This window comes from Malania oleifera, chromosome 10 (genome assembly GCF_029873635.1).
Source record: "Malania oleifera isolate guangnan ecotype guangnan chromosome 10, ASM2987363v1, whole genome shotgun sequence".
Taxonomy (NCBI): domain Eukaryota; kingdom Viridiplantae; phylum Streptophyta; class Magnoliopsida; order Santalales; family Ximeniaceae; genus Malania; species Malania oleifera.
The window spans coordinates 48,762,544-48,777,825 of record NC_080426.1 but is presented as its reverse complement, the minus strand read 5'-3'; positions in this window follow the sequence as shown (position 1 = coordinate 48,777,825).

The following is a 15,282-nucleotide window of genomic DNA, read 5'->3' as shown; positions in this document are numbered from 1 at the left end:
CTCCTCGAGTATACCAGAATATCATCGATGAACACCACTACGAATTGGTCCAGATATGCATGGAAAACCCTGTTCATCAGACCCATGAACATTGCCAGCGCATTAGTCAACCCAAACAGGATAACCAAGAATTCATAGTGGTCGTATATAGTTCGAAAAGTGATCTTTGCTACATTTTCATATCTAACCCTCACCTGATGATACCCTGACCGTAGGTCGATCTTCAAAAATACCTACATTCCCCACCACTTGTCAAAAAGATCATCTATACAAGGCAAAGGGTAAAGGTTCTTCACCGTCACTTTGTTGATCTCACGTTAGTCAATGCACATATGCATCGATCTGTCCTTCTTTTTCATAAATAATACTGAAGCTCCCCAGGGCGAAACACTAGGTCGAATGAATCCCCAATCCAATAATTCCTGCAACTGCTCCTTCAATTTCCGAAGTTCTACTTGAGCCATCTGATACGGAGCTTTAGAGATTGGTGCCTTACTACGCAGCAACTCTATAGTAAACTCCACTTCATGATCTGGAGGTAAACCAGGTAAATCTTCTAAAAACACATCCGGAAACTCGTTGACCACCCGAATATCCTCGAGTCTTAACTCATCCCACGGTGGTTCCTTCACACAAGCTAGGTACCCCTGACAACCATCCAAGAGTAACCTCCTCGCCTGTAATGCAGTTAAAATCTGTGGCTTCGAACGCACACACGATCCTGCAAACTCATACTCTTGCTTCCTAGGATGTCTGAACACTACTACCTTTTTATGAAAATCAATCACCGCATAGTTGGAGAACAACCAATCCATTCCCAGTATGTCGTTGAAACCCGACATGTCGTATACTACATGATTTGCCGGTAGTAATCTCTCCTGAATCACAACTGGGAAGTTTCCTAACAACTTACTACAAATCATTACACTCCCAGTCGGCATAGTCACAGACAACATCTCATTCATCACATAGGTTTCCATCTCACACAACTTCACAAAACTAGCAGATATGAACGAATGGGTTGCCCTCAAATCGAATAAAACAACAGCTCTATTCGAAAGCAATGACATGGTACTTGTCACCACGTTCCCATCATGTTCCGTATCTATTGGAGTAATTGAATATACTCTCTCTAGAGCCGTGGTTGCCTAGTGGTTTCCTTGAGGCGTCTGATTACCACCACGGTTCTGGCTCTGTGCAGGCATAATCTTCCTTTGTTCCTGACAGCTCTTCGCCATGTGGCCTGACTTGCCATAGTTGTAGCAGACACCCCAGAATGGCTGATATTCGCCATCCTGCCATTTACGGCATTTGGCTCATGGTGCAGAGGATGGATCCCCCTGATAACTCAGCCGCTCAGTGTTTTGCCAATAACCAGAGCTGTAATTCTTCTTCTTCTTCCACTTACTCTACTAAGGACCACTCTGAGGACCAGAAGATACTGGCCTCTTCCCCTAAACCTGCACTACTTCACCTCCCCGAAGGTCGGTCTCAACTATGGTGGCTTTATCCACCAGGACAGAGAACTCATGAATCTGCAACATCCCCAAAAGAAGGCGGATGTCTTTCCTTAAAACCTTCTCAAACCTCCGAGACTTCTCGTGCTTATTCAATACTAAGTATGGTGCAAATTAAGATAACTCGATATATCTGGCAGCATACCTCTGCACCGTCAAAGTTCCCTGCGTCAGGCTCGAAAACTCATCGGCCTTCGCATCCTGAGTGGAGATCGGAAAGTATCTCTCAAAAAATACCTCCTTGAAGCGGCCCCATGTCCTATTAGATGGACCAGCTCTCTGCCTCTCAAGCAGGCTCACTGCCGTCCACCATCGCCCTGCCTCCCCGGTCAACTGGAAGGTAGCGTACAAAACCTTCTGCTTCTTAGTGTAGTGGAGGACTCCCAAAATCCTTTCGGTCTTCTCAATCCAGTCCTCTGCCACTATCAGATCAGGTCCTTCCGTAAACGACCGAGGCCCAATAGTGATTACATTGCTCCATACGCAACTACACAAGGTCACCTAGTCTCACATTGATTACATTGCTACATACGCAATTACAATGTGACGACTCAGGCCCAATAGTGATTACATTGCTACATACGCAACTACACAAGGTCACCTAGTCTCACAGCGATTACATTACCACACACGCAACTACGAAGTGACGACTTAGGCCCAATAGTGATTACATTGCTACATACGCAACTACACAAGGTCACCTAGTCTCACACTGATTACATTGTCGTGTGCCCAACTACGCTGCGACGACCCAGGCCCATAGTGATTAGATTGCGATTTTTACAAATCCATGGAATCATTTTGGAACTCACATTCCTATATATTTCAGCGTACGGTAATAAGCCGCCACATAGTTGTTTCACAAATACTTACAACCATACATACCACACTTATTTGTTTTACAGCAAATCATATCATTTATAATTTCAAGTACACAGTTTATGCAAATATGGATTACGGTCACCTTAATAATACAGTTTTAACAAAACTAACGGTTTCCCAAAGGAAATAAAGATGATACCCGAAATCCCCAATTTTCCCGAAAACTATAACCCGAAAATCCCGTAGTTTTACCCAATAGATTTCCCCAAATAAGTTACCAAAACATACATACGATCGTAGCCTACAAGCTTACCGATCCTAATTTTGAAAATGGACTGATATAAACAGAATCCCCTTACCTTAACCCAAATTCCAACTACGAACTTTACGGTCCCCAAAACTACGAACCGAGACTCCAAAACCTACAAACCACAATACAATACTTACTTACAATCTGTACTACTACACATATACTGAATCAAAAATGAAAACCGAGCCTTACCTCGATTTTAGCTGGAAACCCAAAAACGCTCAAAACGAGATTCCGATCCGTAGAAGTTGTAGAGAATCCTTCCACGATCCTCATGGTAACTTTCGTTTCTCGATTCTAGCAACGATTGGCGAAGAAATCTAGAGAGAAGGAGTAGGAAAAGATTTAGAGAGAGAGAGAGAGAGAGATATATATATATATAATTGAGATTTCTTAATGGTGAAGTAATGAGAATTTCCTTTTATAGCCCTTTGACTCGGCCAATTTCGTCGACGAAATGGTATCTTCATTGACGAATCTTTCACTAAATTCATCGACGAATCGATGGCCTCGTCGATGAATCCTGATATTTCTTGATTTTTGAAACTCCTTGGCTTCTCCTCGTCGACGAGGCTTTGAATTTCGTTGATGAGAATAACAAATGCTTCGTCGACGAAATTCAGCTTCGTCGACGAACCTGCTCTTTTACCAAAATGTCCCTATCTTTATATATATAAACCCATTATCATGGTTTGGGTTCTTACAGAGTTGGGTTTACAAATGAATAGCAAAGGTTCTTACAAGAGTTGTTGGCGATTGTGGGTTTGGAGAAGACGAGTGTAGTTGTGGTTCAATTTGCAAATAGTTGTCCCGAGGATGGAAGGAGGTCCTATCCAATTGTTTAAATTTAGTGAATGGTGAGAGGTAAAGTTTAAATTTTGGTGGTTCTGAATAAGTATTGTTTTATAGGCTAAAATATTGTTAATTAGAAGAGAAGTTTTCCTTTCGATTTATTCAAAGAGCGGTTAACCAGTGAGGAAAGGGCAGTTGAAGATATTGCTACTGAAATTGTTGAACCATTGCATTTGGGGCTCAACCCATAATATGTTGAATTAGTTGAAGAAGAAAAATAGTTATGGTATTCATTATTTATCTTTTGCATTTTAAAGTTTGAGGTTGAATTCTTTGTGATGGTGGAAAAATAATGCAATTTGTTATCAAGAGATTATTATTAACTTCCTAATGTTGATGGTATATTTGGCTATTTATGTATGGTGATTTCATTGGGAGCAAATGTTCAGAAGTCTAAGATACACTAATTTTGAAATTGAATTGGAATTCGATGATAAGTGTTACAATTGGTGTATTCCCAAAAGGGGGGGTGAATTGAAATTTTAAACTTTTCTCCTAGGTTGAACTAGATGTTAGCAGAATATTACAACCTAGGGTCTTTCTATGCAGTTCCAAATGTGCCGATAAATATAATATGCAAAAATTTTAATCAAGCGCATCATTTATATAATAACATACACGTGCGGAAAATATAAAGTGCGACAATATAAACAAACACACGATATGTTATCGGGGTTTGGCTAATTATGCCTACATCCCCACCTCTAGCTCGCAAGCTCGAGGAATCCACTAATAGCTTACTTGAGGGTGGAGCGGCACCGATTACAACCAGGTCAATTAGCGGGGCTAACCTTAACCTACACGCCTTAACAGGATGACGCACCTAGCTTTCCTAACCAGGTCTAAGCCAATCCGGGAAATTCCAGGGCTAGTCTTCCTCTTTCAGGCCCGTGCCTAGAATACAACAGTTTTGCTCAATAAATGAAACAATACAGTGATTATGCTTTCAAGTAAAGCAGATGTGTACCCATATACGCGCAATCACATACACCACAATATGATTTAATATGTAAGCTCAGTGTGGTCCAAACTCTCAGATATATATATATATATATATATATATATTTACTATCAGTGTAATGAGTGTGTGAGAGTATCAATCAGTATGTTCTTTGTATCACAATATGTGCTCAATCTAACAGCTCACATAAAGATACTAGCTAGACAATGTATATTTCAATCGGCAGATTTTCTCAGTTGTATGATGCTCAAGTAATATATATGTTTTGTTTACAAAAAGAGTTTTTAATCTTTGTATTCAACGAATGATATAAATTAGTGAATATTGCAACAAAGACTTTTGTCACACAAACAAATATCTCCTCAAAGATTTATTAAGATGAAACACACTAGATATTTGAAAGTGATTTGAAAAGAATTTTTGCAACCAAAATCAAATATAAAATTCTCAAGATATTGCAATGACGATGTAATATTCAGAAGCTCCAACGAAGTATTCTTGGGAAAGACTTATTGATAAAGTCCCCTAAGAACACTTAAGGAAGTGCTCTCAAATAAAATAATTTCACACAAGCACAATCTTGAGAGAGCAATCCTTAAGGAACAACAACACTTAAATCACACTTACAAAAGTATTTGAGAAGTAAGATCTGGTAAGAATAAGTGTTGGAGGCTCAAAGATGAGTAATATGGATTTTGGGATTTTCAGAGAATTTCTCCCTAATCAAATCTGCTAATCTTAGCAAATGATGGGCTATATATAGACATTAGAAGAATTATAGTCGTTAGGACATGTAGGGTATTATTAATATTGTTTAAAAATTTTTTAACCCTAATTAACCTTGTTTAAAAATGTTTAGCTACAGTAAAAATTAGGGCAACCCGAGAGGTCCGGTCGACCATAACCATTGCGGTCGACCAGAGTTCATATGATTCGGTCAACCAAGACACTTTTGAACTCAAGACTCGATCGACCGAAAGTGCCTATCTAAAGGGCGATTTTCCATTTTACCGAGGTTCGATCGACAAGGTCATTTTGAACTGAATGGTTTGGTCGACTAGACAGTTGGGATTTCTCCCGAGGACCCTCAGTCAACCAGGTAGTTGGTATTCATTTTTGGCTAGTCGACCAAATGGTCAATTTGTTGACCTCAGGAGGTTTCGATCGATCGAGGGATTTGAATTACACTGGTTCGATCGACCAGGACCTTAGTTAATAGTTGACCCAGGCATATTTCAGTCGACCGAGGCAGAATCAACTGCCAAGGTCAGTCGACCGAAAGTGCACAATGTGTGCATTTCGGTCTTGTTATGATCTACTCAAACCCTAATTAAGTGTCTAACATTCATAAGTGCAATGGTGAGTGTCTTAAGGTCATTTTTGTCCAATTAAAGACACTGAAAAAATTTGGTGTCGGTTGATCAAAACCTTAAGGTCTTTCTACGGTCACTTTGGGTTGTATTTAGTTTGAGCTTACGTATTATATAACGCATGTGATGTGTGTGAGCTTATTACAAACCAATCCCTATTCACTATTACAGACCCTTTTGCATATTAATGAAATACAATACAATCGTAACTTGGGTCTTCAACTTCAGTTCCTCTTTGTGCACATCTCGATCTTGGTAATTTTCAGGTTCCTACACAAAGTCTCAAACACTCATTAGATACAACAAGTATTTTTCATAATCAAAATCGGGCATGACCTAGAAGGTCAACAATAAGGTTTTGGTTAAGAGTCATTTTGCAGATAAACCAATTGTACTGGGGAAATATTTGACAACTTTTGTTTAAGTTTTGGATGTCACTTAAATTGGGATTGGCCTATTGTATAAGGCGTCTAACAGGGTCAAGAAAAGTGGATGTAAAGAGCTAATGGTTGTTTGAGGTTTGGATTCATGTAGTAGGTGTAAGGAGATTTTGGTGATGTAATTTAGGGAAAAGTAGAGTCAAAGATGCATGTGCGTCGAAGTGAATGAAAATGTCTATGTTAGGTTGTGAATTTAATTTTATTTAACTTGAGTTTGGATTTATAGGTGTGTGTGCACGCAGGAATATAATATCTTAGTATAGGACAATAATAAATTAAGTTTAAGTGCCGCCTATGATGATGAATTTCCTATTGTCTTCATGGATAATACAAGAGCTTTTCAAGATTGGTACTCACCTTTGTCTTTATTGTAGGATAAGATTGTCACTGAGGTTTCCATGTGGATTTCTATGCTGGAAGGTTTTTAAAAGCAATCATAAGGGTATTCGAGAATTAGGCTTAACAAATATACCAAGAATTATTGGATTCTTGGTTATCGTGGTATTTTTAATAAGATTCCATACTGTGAAGTTTAATGTACTGCTTGAGCATTCCTTTCTTTTAAAGTTGATAGTTGCATATTAGATAAAGGACCTTGTTTAGTTGCCCAAAACACAAAACTGAGTACACATTTATTGTGAGTACTCGGTAGGAATATGTTCACTTTGAATATAATAAAATAACTTTAAAAACTAAGATTGCGATACTTCGGGAGTTAGAAATTTGCTCATGAGATGAGTTGGAGGCAAGAGTCAAGAATGAATTAATTTAGGGATGGGTACTGTAACTTTAAGACTCGTCCATAGAGTTCTTAGTGGTAGGAGGAGAAGAAATATTATTTGAAATTATATGTAACAAATTTTGAGGACAAAATTTCTAAAAGTAGTGGAGAATGTAACGACCTAAAAAATAGTTATACAAGATTAGTGGAATGATCCTTAGAAAAAAATATTAATTAATTAATTAATTAGTTAATTCTTAATTAAATTGAATTAATTAAATGAGTAGAATGATATATACACGCACACACACACACACACACAAAGATACAATCTTCCTGAAGGAAGATTGGAAATTGAATTCCATTAACCCCCCTAGCGTAATTCTCAAGCTCTCTCTCTCTCTCTCTCTCTCTCTCTCTCTCTCTCTCTCTCCTCAATCACTTTCTTCTCTCTCCTCAATTTCTTTGGCGAATCATGCGCCAATTGAAGAACAAAAAATACCACTGGGTTCCATTCTCGGCCACCAACATTTTAACCGGAGTGGATTCATGATTAGGGCGTCGTAGGCACCATTGCTAAGATAAGGTAAAATCACTCTCTCTCTTCAATTTCTCCTCAATATTCAGTCGAATTGGCGATCAGACACCACCATAGTATCCTAGCTTTCTATCCTTAGCAAGTTAATCGAAGCAGATTTTTTATTTGAGGATCCTAGGCACCACTCCAAGGCTAAGGTGAGGAGTACAAATTATGTTTGTTGTTTTAAAATTTTAATCAATTAAATTGAAGTATTTAATTGTTAAATTGTAGTATTTGATTATATTAGATTTTTGGAGATATTCATGGGATTAAATTAAATTGCGGGATTAGATTATATTGGATTTTTAGAAATATTCCTAGAATTAAGTCAAACTGCAGGGATTTGATTTTAATAGAATTTTTGGGGAATATTTTGGAATTAGATTAAACTATGGGGATTTGATCATATTGATGTTTTTAAATATGTTAGAAATTAAATTCAAATAAGGGTAGTAAATCATACCCGCCTTTCCTTAGAATTTGATCGGTTAATGGGAGTGTGTGGGCTTATGAATGTTAAGTAGCTATTATGCCAAGTTTGAGTTGAGCAAACTAAAATGTATGATTACAGGTTTCGTGCTCCAAACACGGTAGACATCGGTTTAGGATCCCTATAGGCATTTTCTCAGTAAGTAGGTAAGGGGAATAGATTATGTCAAGTATTTTCAGAAGTTTAACCAATTAAAAATAAAGCATATGATTATAGAAATATTATATATGATTTTCTAAATTATCAGGCTTATGGAAATAGGAAGTTTGAATTAATTATTATTTGTATGTTTTGGGAAAAATTTGTTGTTGAATTTAAGTAAGAATCCAAAGTTGAGTATATGATTATTTTCAGCAGAAGAATATAGTTATTCTAGACAAATTATTATAAATGAATTATCACTCAAATTGTGTGGCATGAGTAAATAAATATGATACAACATAAATACCCTATTAGCATATTTTATGGATTTGTATAGTAAAGTATAGTTTTATACAGTATTACGACATGACAGTTTTACCTAGAGATGTGATTTTATATGGAGTTATGAATATATATATATATATATATATATATATATATATATATATATACAAAGTTGTGGGTATTATGAAATCATGAAATATATTTTAATTTAGAAATTATATCATGACAGTTTAGCCGGCTTTAGGCCATGATCAGGTATGAATGACTGCTATATACAGAGATATGTAGATGAGTATAGTCATATTCCCTCCTCGTATATGGGCCAACATGATATTATTCTCTTCATATACAGGCAAGCATGAGGATGAGTGTTGACTATATGAGTCCAATTTGATTTTGATAATGACAAATCACTTGGTATTTAATCTGTGCATTGAAATTGTGAACAGGAACAATATATAGCATGCACAGAAGGATAACAAGTCATGGAAGCTATAAAGATTAAAGAATACATATCTTGGCACAATCTATGTAACTCAAAGAGTACAAGAATGAAGATGCAAGCAATAAGTTCAAGAACGTCATGGGAATGGGTACTTAGAACTAATGTATTTACATTTTCATATGATTTAATTTGAGACTCAAATCATAATCTAGAATGACCATAGGACTCATGCATCTCATGAACATCATTAGGAGATATATATAGACTTAGAAATATTTTTAAAACCCCGAAAAATATTTTTATAAAAGAGCCAAGAAAGAAAGCAAAACAAATTTTTGAACTGAAACGAAAAAACTCAAGAATTGTGTACTTCAAAATACCGAACTTAGCATCCAATCGTCTGAAGTTGCAACCTCAGAAGACCGAAGTTAAGTTCAGTCATCTAAAGAATTTCTTCAGAAGACCGAAGATTAAGTTCAGTCGTCTAAAGAATTTATGGTGAAACACAAAACGTGGTAGAAGCTGAACTTAAACTTCTGTTGTTTGAACCCGACACTTTAAAAGACTAAACCCTACCTTCACTCATCTGACCTTGTGTCAAGGTTAATTTTTTAAAGCTCTAAGGAGCTTCAGTCATCTGGGCCTTTGACCTCGGTCGTCTGAACCTACGGTAAAGTTTAAAAATCTAATTTTTAATGAAAGAACACGTGAGCTAATTCTTGATCCAACGGTTAGGATTGATTCTAAGGGTAAGGCACCTATATATTGAATATTTAAACCCTAGTGCAAAGGCTAAGATCAACAAGAACAAAAAGAACGATAAGAAACAACTACAAGAAGAAGAAAATCAAATCTTGGGAATACAATTAAGCATATTAGCACAGCTTGGGAGATAACACTACTGAGGTTGTGTTTGGGATTTCAAATCATATACTACACATATGGGCTAAAGCTACTTTGATCCTCAAAAGGTTTTCTTGTGATTATTGTACAAGCTTTTTGATATTGAGGTTTGGTAAATCACACTACGTGTTAAGAGTTATTCTCATAAAGTTTCTTCATCTAAACTAATTTGTTGATTGATATCTATTTTTCAAAAGAGCTTGTCATTGCAAAATCCATTTTTGAATATTTGTTAAGAGGTTGTACCTGAATGTGCATATATTAAATCATTTTGATAAGATTACCACTTGAGAAATGCTTCTATTATTGATTAGATATTTTTTATTCAAGTGAGTTTTCATTCAAAGACTTAATATTTTTAATATTCCAAAATCTACTTGATTGAAAAGTCTAAAGGTTATCTATATACACTTGAGAGAAATATTGTTGTGACAAAGTGTGTTTCAAATCTTTGTAACCTTCAAAGGTTTTTTTTTTTTTTTTTTGGTATTCAAAGATTTAACCTAAGTTTTCCAAAGCATTGACTTATATAAATATTTTTGGGAGGTTTGATAAAAGGAAAGTTAGTGAATCATATTCTTGCATATAATGATTATATCGTTACATACATTATGAGCTTCAAGTTTCATCATATGATTATGTGTTAGAAATTTCAATTGTACTTACTAGCTTTGTTAGAAGTAACATTGAGTGTTTTGTAGTTTTTCTATTATATTGTAATCACGGTTTGGGTTATGAACCGGGTTTGAAGAGAGAGTTGTATCTCTTGTAAGCAGCGGATTAGGAGGAAGTTGTACCTCTTCTAAGCAATGGATGTATGGGAAGCTCCGTCCCAATTTAAGAAGCAGGGATTTTAATAAAATCCTTGAGTGGGTTGCTCAAGGCGAGGACGTAGGCTGAGTTGGCTGGACCTCGTAAAATCATGTTTGCCTTCTCTCTTCTCTTATCTTTTTATTTTTCACACTGCATTTCATTACTCGTATTTCATGTGTATATGTTTGAATAACCTCACACTCACTTAGTTGGGTAAAAAGAGAATTCATTGATAACATAAATATAAATTAGCCTCAAACTCCTGCATTTAATTTGTTAAACATAGAAATCAGGATTAAGTGTGAATAAGTTTCAAAGAATTTTTAAAAATACCCAATTCATCCCCCTCTTGGGATTACACCTAAATCAACAATGAGTATAGAGTATAGTCCCTCCTCGTATACAAGCCAGCATGAGATTATTCTCTTTATATACGGGCCAGTATGAGGATGAGTATAGAGTATAGTCCCTCCTCGTATACGGTCCAACGTGAGATTATTCTCCTTGTACACATGCCAACACGAGGATGAGTATAGAGTATAGTCCCTCCTCATATACAGGCCAACATGAGGATGAGTATAAAGTATAGTCCCTCCTCGTATACAGGCCAGCATGAGGATGAATAGAGCAGAGTATAATGATACAGTAGATTATTACAAAGTTATGATTATAAGCACGCTATTCTATACTAAGTTATGAATACATACAGAAATATGATTTTATACTAAGTTATAGTTATATAAGCATGCACATAGATTTATGAACACATATTATATATTGATCTAAAGTACGTTTTGAAAAGGAAATATGTATTTTGAGATATATATATATATATATATATATATATAATAAGTGTGAGTACAATATTATATAATATTTTAGTTGAAGTTTAGTAATCAGTGGATATATATTTTGTCACATAAAACTCATTTGCCACACACTGATAATAATCTATTCCGTCTTACTAAGAGGTGTCTCACCCTATAAGTATTCTAACATTTTTCAAATTCACATGGAGGATAGCAGTAGCCATAGTAGTGCAGCAGAAGCATTGGTGGGATAGAAGGTCTTATTAGAATTGTATTATTTTATTATGTTTTAATGATTTCTGAGCTGTAGGGATGTAATTTGTGGTGTAGTAGATGATATTGTTATATTGGGATGATTTAGTACTCTGGTAATTGATTATTAAGGTCTTCCATTGTATGAAATGTTTAGGTCATCACAAGTGGTATCTTAGAAATTTTAAATATGAAATTTTCCGAGTTGCTACAGCTATTAAATTTAAATCTTTATCTTGTGTGCTCACCCAAACTTTTAGCTTAGATATGCATGAAAGAATATGTGGCTTGTGTGCTTAAATATAATGCTTTATTGAATATCTTGATTGAAAATATTTTGCCTAGCCACATTGTGTTAAGTTTGGCCATGTGATCCTTGTTTTTAAATTGTTGTGAGGTTTTTGGGATCTATATGGTTGGTTTTTCTAGTTATATTATGGATTGCACTTAAATGTCAAATCAGAAAAACATTGCTTGCTTGAACTTCATGATTAAAGTTTCTTTTTTGCAAGCATTGTCCCCAGCATTCATTGATAATCATAAAGGGATGTATATATTTATATATATTTATATATGTACATATTCTAAGAGCAATAAATGAACTTGTTTAGAATCTTTTTTATCTCTTGCTTATGTGCTTAAACGCTTTCATGACTTATGCTATTTTGTGTTAAAAATTTTAAGTCATGAATTTTCAATTTTTTTGGGTGTTACATAACTGGTTCATGGATCATGCATGAAAATACATGCGAACTAGTTAGACCAATCTTATGCTTAAACCTATTATATATATATATATATATATATATATATATATGTCGTATGCCTTAAATTCAAATCTTTTGCGGGTCTTACGTTGTGCTTAAATTGCAATGGTATGAGGATATTTCTAGTCTAATCTTGTAAACATGTCATTTTAATATTTTAAATGATCATTTATACTGTTTTGTGTGCTTAATGACCATATCTTTCAAATCATTTCAATTATTTCTATGCCCAAATCCTATACAAAAATGGGTGAGAGTTTTCTCAGGAAAAATAAAAACTATTTTAAAAAGGGGGAGTTCTCTTAAGCTAAGTTTGTTTTTAAATAATCAAATTTTTTTCTACTTAACATAGCCCTTTTTGCTAATGCCAAAAGGGGGAGAATTTTTATGAGCAAAATGTTAATGACCAAAAAGGAAAGTTTTTTTTTAGGGCAAATAACATAACGACAAATGTAACACCGTGAACCTAGTGGGGGCACGGAGTGCTAAAATTCCATAAATAACCCTATAATACTCTAATACCACCATATCAACATCCATAATTAATATAAACATATAGCCAATGGAAGCAAAATATACTTTTACAACCATGCATACCAGAGTACTACTCTCAACCAGTTTTACTAAAATTTCCCAAAACATTATATAATCTAGAATGTTCAAAACAACTAAACATACAAAATAGAATCCTACAAAGCCCACTCTTGGTTAGATCGTCTTAGTCTCGCCTCAGAGCTCCTAGACTCGGTTTCCTATTGATCCTAAAAAATTGATATATTTACTGAGGTGAGACACTTCTTAGTAAGGTGGAATAAATTTGTAATGACCCCAAAAATAAGTTATACAAGATTAACAAAATGATCCTAAATAATAATAATAATAATAATAATAATAATATAATTAATTAATTATTAATTATTAATGATAATATAATATATTATATTATATTAATATAATATAATATGATATTATATATATATATATATAGATAAAAGAATCCTAAAGGATCCTTTAGATTTAAATCAAACAGAACACCCCGCCTTTTCTGGTTGTCCCTCTCTTTCTCCTCCGCCTCTCTCTCTCTCTCTCTCTCTCTCTCTCTCTCTCTCTCTCTCTCTCTCTCTCTAGATTTTGCGGTGATCTCTCAACCAAATCGAAAAATGAACACCACCACGAGGTCCTAGTTTCGATTCTTAACAAGTTAATTGGAGCGGATTTTGGCTTTGGGGATCTTAGGCACCACTCCTAGGATAAGGTAAGGGGAATAAATTATGGTTTATTTATTAAATTGTAGTATTTGATTAAATTATATTTATGGGAATATTTTGGAATTAAGTTAAACTCTAAGAATTGGAGTAAATAAGATTTTTGGAGATATTTTGGAATTATATTAAACTGCATGGATATGATCATATTGGTGTTTTTAAATACGTTAGAAATTAAATTTAAATATGGGAAGTGGATCATACCCGCATTTTTTCTTTTTAGAATTTAATCGGTTAATGAGAGTGTGTGACCATAGGAATATTAAGATAATTATAATTCTCGGGTTAAACTAATTAAACTGAAAAAATATGATTTCAGTGTCTTAAGTTCCGAACGTCGTGGGCATTGGTTTAGAGATCTTAGCAAGCACCCTCTCAGTAAGCAGGTAAGGGGAGTAAATTATAATAGATATTTTTGGGAAATTAACTGATTGATTTAAAGTATGTGAAAATGAGAATATTGTATATGTTTTTGGAAAACTATGATATGGATATTTCCCTATGATTATTATATTATGACTATTAGACAAAAATTGTGTGGTATAAGGAATATGAAATGACAGTTTTGTACTGGGAATGTGATTTATACTAAAATATCTAATTTGCAATGAGATATGATAACATGAGATATATTGATATACAGATATGAAGATATGAGAAACCCAGTTATGCTTTATATAGATATGATGATATGAGATTTATATACAGATATGTTTTTATAAAGAAATGATGAAATGTGATATACAGATATGTTTTTATCGAGAAATGATGAAATGAGATATACAAACATGTTTTACAAAGAAGTAATGAAATGTGACATATAGATATGTTTTATATAGAAATGATGATATTTGATATATACAGACATGTTTGATATAGATATGATGAGAATTATACAGACATGATGAAATATGAGTACAGTAATGTGGAAATGAAAACCCTGATGGATCGGTGATATACAGAGAGCATAGTACCGTTGCCAGCATATGTGTTAGTGCAACCAGACTAGATAGAGTGTGGCAGTGACACTCGATTGGGCTTGTGAAGAGTAGAGTTGCCCCGTGGGGTCCGGACCAAGAATGGGTAAGCCAATTGTACTATAGACGCATACAGTTTTGATCTAACTTGGTAGACCAACCACGATTAGGTCCCACCTTCAGGCTGCACAACCCTGTCATGTGGGGTGAATACATGTTGATGTAATATGAATGTCCTTAAGATGGTTCCACATTACAAACACGATAATTGTATATCACAGATATGATGAACAGCCATAAGTTAAAAATGCATAGTGTTTATATATTGGTGGATACTCATGAGCTAGAACTTGAATACGAAAAATGAAAGCTTATGAAACTATGTATATATATATATGATTATAGGTATATATCTATATGTTTTTCTCACTTGATATAATTATTTAAATGAATGTGTTATGATATACCAAAACTCATGTTGCCACACACTATTAGTAATTTATTCTGTCTTACTAAGAAGTGTCTCACTCCTATAAATTTAGAATTTCAGGGAATACCAGGA